This window comes from Homarus americanus, unplaced genomic scaffold (genome assembly GCF_018991925.1).
Source record: "Homarus americanus isolate GMGI-L3 unplaced genomic scaffold, GMGI_Hamer_2.0 scaffold48090, whole genome shotgun sequence".
Classification (NCBI taxonomy): domain Eukaryota; kingdom Metazoa; phylum Arthropoda; class Malacostraca; order Decapoda; family Nephropidae; genus Homarus; species Homarus americanus.
The window spans coordinates 678,361-684,360 of NW_024753848.1; positions in this window are offsets into that span (position 1 = coordinate 678,361).

A 6,000-nucleotide genomic window follows, 5' to 3' on the forward strand; every position below is an offset into this window, starting at 1 on the left:
ATTCAGAAGGCAGCTGACGTCATAAGTGGGAAGAGGTGGGTGGGTAAGGAAGGAGCAGTGTTGGTGGCAGTGGGTGGTCAGCCCGGAACAGACAGGGAGGGAGGTAGGGGTGGATAGGCGGCGCGACATGAAGGCGAGCCACTACCCCGGATCAAAGACCAAGGCCTCACCTCCTTCTCCCAGCTGCTGCTGTTGTTGTATGTGGCCTCAGGTAGCCATGTGTCCCAACTGGCCAGTGTGTGTGTTTACACGTACACTCCATCAACTATTGCTGCACAATAGATACATCTTTCTCGGCTTTTTAAATGTTCATTTAATCCTTTCTGCCACTACTAAACCTCATCCGAGGTCTTGAAACAATACACAGGGGTACAGCTCACCTGGCCCTTCTACACGTTTAACTTACGTCACAAAAAGTAAGACGCAACATTTTTTTTTATCAAGCCAGGTGAACCTAAGAGCTCAGGATTTTTTTAACGTTTTTTTATTAATATAAATTTAATATTTCTCTCTCTCTCTGGGAAAAGAGAGAGGGTTTGTATTTAAAAATGTGTTTAAATGAGCACAAGGACAAAAGCTGTACTCTACAGTGCATGTACACACCACAAGGTGAAACATATAAGTCATAGAAGGCCAAGTACATCTAACTAGTCTATATTTCTAAAATGATGAAACAATATTTGAGGCCATGAAGGTTACACAGCATAAAGTAGACTGACAGCCACTCACACCCGGGTGGCTGCTCGCATACTTTTTATTTCACTTAACCAGTCTGCAGTGAAGGTTACTACACATAATGCACCACTCGCGCTGATATACAGTACTGAGTTTAGTCGCCAACGCTTCCGCCAAAGGTAAAATACTACATTGCTTTAACCAGTGCCGGATTTAGACCTGTGGAGGCCCATGGGCAGCCTCTTTGTGGAGGCCCCTCATCATAACTACCCACGAGGGTGGGGTGGCGAGTGAAGCTATATGCAGTTATATTGAGGAAATTAGAACATTGAGACATTTTTAATTAACTGTATATCTATTGATAGTGTACAAATTCCCAACACACACACACACACACACACACACACACAAAAGTGAGACATGACTGGAGTCATTCATGTGGTTTCAAGTCGACCAGCCCTGATATAGCTACTACCGCACACGTCAAAAATGTGTGGAATTCTAAATATTTTATTAGCAACACAAACAATAGCATTCATTAAAAATATACGGTTCATAGGAAAATCAGGTATTCATGAATTTTAAGGAGTAGCTAGCCTAATTTCTATCACGCTTCTTGCTGAACATAGTTTTACGTGATGGGATAGATAAACATGAATTTTAAAGAATGAAAATAAAAATAATCCAAATGAATAAACAAATAAATAAAATATTGTAATATGTGGAGGCCCCCAGACTGTGGAGGCCCCTGAGCAGCTGCCCACTTTGCCCACTCCTGAATCCGGCCCTGGCTTTAACGATTAACCAAATGTATCTGTATAATTTAAAGAGAACATTCACATACAGTACACCCAAGTCGTGACATACACACTTGCGAACGAACTAAATCTAAAATAATTAAAGATTTATTTAGTCGGCTGCATAACTAAAATTGAGAACTAAACTGCAATACGCGATTTTTCCATAGTCGTTGTTTCAGGTATAGTTAATGTGCTTCACCTACTAGAATAATTTTAATTACCGATAATAAGTTTCTACAACAAAATTATTAAGCCATATCAAAGTTTCTATAAAAATTTTCTTTAACTTAGCTAACAGCGTACCAACCAAGGATCGGTGTCTTAACTTCACTTGCTGTTTATGGAAAAAAGTTCAAAATCTTATATCTAAAACAGCAACTTCGTGACTCGCAAAAGCAAAATGAACACACCCATAACACGAATTATATCCTAACCTAATCAAAACTATCCCAAGCCTGCTTAAAAAAAAATTATGAATTGTTTATCGTTCCTGTTCTTGATCTTATTTTAATATTGATCATTTTATCTAAGAGGAAAACATGGTTGGTAAAGTGTTGTGAGTGACAGTGAGGGAAAGTCAATGTAGATGTTGAGATGGTGTTGTGGTGGGTGGATGAAACACAGCAGTGAGCTTATCTGACCATCTGGAGGACTGTTGGCAGTTACACCAGCGTCCACCATCAACCAGTGTGTTGGCTCTTGACTAACATGGCAAGACTTAATAGATTTTATGAACTGGATACATTTGTTGAGAACTTATAGTGCAACACTCCGCCTGTTATTAACGTAACCAAAATATGTTCTATGATTGTTAGGTTTTGTTGGTTTTATATGAACTTATCAACAAAAATAGCTTGCGATTACTAATAGCTGACCCTAAGTATACTTTTACGAATGTGTACATATGTTACTAACCATTAGGGAAAGTCTTTATCGTGGAGGTCCGTCTGGCTTGTCCACGAAGGTTTGGAAGACATTTTTTATGCAGTATATGCCATTTCATCATAACTGATTTAACTACAGTACTAACTTTATATTATCATTTATAACGACAGAAAAATTTAAAATTACAATATAAAAAACTGGAATTGTTTTTGAGAAATAATTAAATCCGCTTTACCCAATTTGTAAAATGAACCAGTCCATTAGGTGTGGTCTTCCTTCACTAACCCCAGAACCCCCCACACCCTCCACCACATACCTTTTATATCCGCCACTAACCCCAGAACCCCCCACACCTCCACCACATACCTTTTATATCCGCCACTAACCCCAGAACCCCCCACACCCTCCACCACATACCTTTTATATCCTCCACTAACCCCAGAACCCCCACACCCTCCACCACATACCTTTTATATCCGTCACTAACCCCAGAACCCCACACCCTCCACCACATACCTTTTATATCCGTCACTAACCCCAGAACCCCCCACACCCTCCACCACATACCTTTTATATCCGCCACTAACCCCAGAACCCCCCACACCCTCCACCACATACCTTTTATATCCGCCACTAACCCCAGAACCCCCCACACCCTCCACCACATACCTTTTATATCCGCCACTAACCCCAGAACCCCCCACACCCTCCACCACATACCTTTTATATCCGCCGCCGTGACAGACAAGAGTTACAGAGTGTTTCAGTGATCACAAGGAGACGGCCACGACTCAACAACATCTCCCCCCCCCCTTTGGGCCCTTAACCTCAGAGTCCTAAAGCCCACACAGGCCATCTACCCTCACATCTGCCTCACAAATAAAGCGTCACAGTTAACATCCATGAAAATGCTGTATTGAAGTTATATAAGGCATCTGATGTATAATCCAGTCGATGCGTGAAATGGGTAGAACTATACAAGGAGGGGCACGGAACCCTGGCCTGCAAGCCTTCCTCTGTGCTGCCTACGAGGTTGAGGACGAGGTTAAATGCTGGAGGTTATACAAGGAACCTCCAGCCTTCCCTTGTGCTACGAGGTTGAGGTTGAACATTTAGAGGTTATACAAAATTACTCGTGCATGCATTTATTCGTCGCTTGTCACTCCATAAATTAATTGAGGATGAGTTTATATATAACCACTTAACGTTGAAGATATCGAGTGACTTCATTATAAATAGTTCACCGTCATCCACCGCCTCACATAAAAACTATTGATTGAGTTGTTATCATAGAACTTTAGGTTTAGTTTTACTTTCATTTCCATGCAACAGAACTTTCAAAATCCTCCTTAAGCACAACTAGCTCGTCATAGTACGGTACTTGACCTTCAATTCATTTTTTTTTTAGATATAGTCAAGAGACCTTTGGTGTAGATTGTCATGCTGTCTAGATTTCGATAGAGTAAATCCCTCTCAGTAATACTCAGCCACAGGATACAATTATATGCGTAAAGAGAAGAAGAATTATGAGATGTTTAGCCGTTATATTAGACAGCATGGTGGTGGTGGTGACCTTGCCAGCTTCTCTCGGTCAACACCACACCCTGGCTAGTGGTGGTGGCAACTGCTAGCCTCTACTCCATGTAACTCATCTACACATTAATTCATGAATATAAACAGACTATTATTTCCATATTATCAAGAACATTAACCGGTATGATTAGCAACGGAGCCTTTTTGGTGGGTATTTATGAATGCATTATTGTTTGCTACTTAATACACTTTTACACGCGTTAAATATAGTCAAGATTGGAACTAAACTGCTTTATATTCGAATTTTTTGCGTATTTATGACCCAATATGTAGTCTAGGAACCTTTCAGAAGCAACTCCTTTACTTTATTTACTGTTTATTGCATCACAAGTGCCGTACATGGTGCATGGATCAACTTGGAACTTGAGTAAAATGTTATGAGCCAACAACACTAGAGTATAAAGTTTTCCTCTTATCCTCTTACCCCAACGTTTATCTATTACAATTAACACCTTTAATTCTCCAGTAACATCTCAAAAGTAGCCCTCATAAGTCTGAGAATAAGAATACCCTCAGAATACTGTTGTAATTTTGAAATTTTGTTTTCATGTAATCAGCACAAGGTCTGCCTAATCTAATCTAACTACAGTATTTATATTCATTTCTTTATACAGTATACTGATTTATTATTGCACTCGAGGGATCTTTATCAGGTGTGACCTCGTAGACTCCCTGAACACCTGTAATAAGTGGTGAAGAGTTTGGCGAAAGTTGAAGTTGTTTAAAAGTACATCATTTATACTAATTTTTCATATTTAACATCTACACACGAAGACACTGGCTCTAGATAATTAATCATAATTAATTATCACTTCATTACTTGAGGATGAGTATGTTGAGCATGATTATCGTAAATAACATGAGTATATAATATTATGTACCGTATATAATATCAATAAATAACATATAAGAACAGGGACAGCAAACAACATCAATAAATAACATAAGTACTGTATATGAAAACAGGTAACATCAATAAATGAGTATATCAGAACAGGTAAAGCAGGTAAAACCAATTAACACCAGACAACAAGAAGCAGTAACAGGTCCATGTTGTGTTAAGTGAAGCAATACTTATGACACCATCACTCACCAAGAATTTATTATTATAGCTACAGTACGTTAAGCTATACAGTACTTGAAAAAAAATACGGCTGGAAAAATGATAAGCAGGAAGATCAGGAGAGTGAAATTGGCATATGTAAACCAGCTACAAATATCCAAGAGGAGGAAGGGAGTTTCAGCAAATGATAAGGGAGGTGGGTGGAGCCGGAATAGTGGGTCTCTCCTGCTGACACCTTCATCCACTCAAGGTTAAACACAATTTTTGTTTTGTGTGTGTGTGTGTGTGTGTTGTCGCCACTGTTCACTCTTATTAAATATAACTGTGCTGATTTATTTTGATTGGTTGTATTTCTAGAAGATTGGTGAACAACCTTCAACTAATTTGATCACATTAAAGATTAGGAAGGAATCCCTGTTCATTTCAGCTGACCTAACTTTACCTCCCCCATTTAGCGATAGGGTGTTTAATCGTCAGGTGAAATAAGCTGAGGAATATTATTAATCTTCCTTTCGTCCAGAGATTTTTTTACTTATCTCTAAATTACTTTATACTGAATTATCCCAGTGAGTGTTGGTTACTGAGTGTTGTGCGTTTATGTTGATGAGTTTTGTGTGGTGAGTGACTGTAGTGTGGGTTAGGACCAGTGATACAGATGGCGAAGTAACAATGTGACTGGGACTAGGTTACCTGATTTACTCTATATAAATGAATAACTTTAACTGTATACGTTGTCTAATGTTGCGAGGGTGGGCCGTGTGGTGTGTACAGCTTACTGTACTGGGCATACAGTACAGCATATAAAGTTATCATGTTGTTAAAAGAATTAGTCAAAAGTTAGTCAGGTGGTTCCTCTCCTTGTTTAATCATATGGTTTTGTATTCTTGGTAGTTACAAGTTCACCATCCTTCAGTGACCTTCACCATCACAACATCTTCAACAGAAGTAAACAGTCATTATGTGGTGTTAAAACAAAAGGCCATA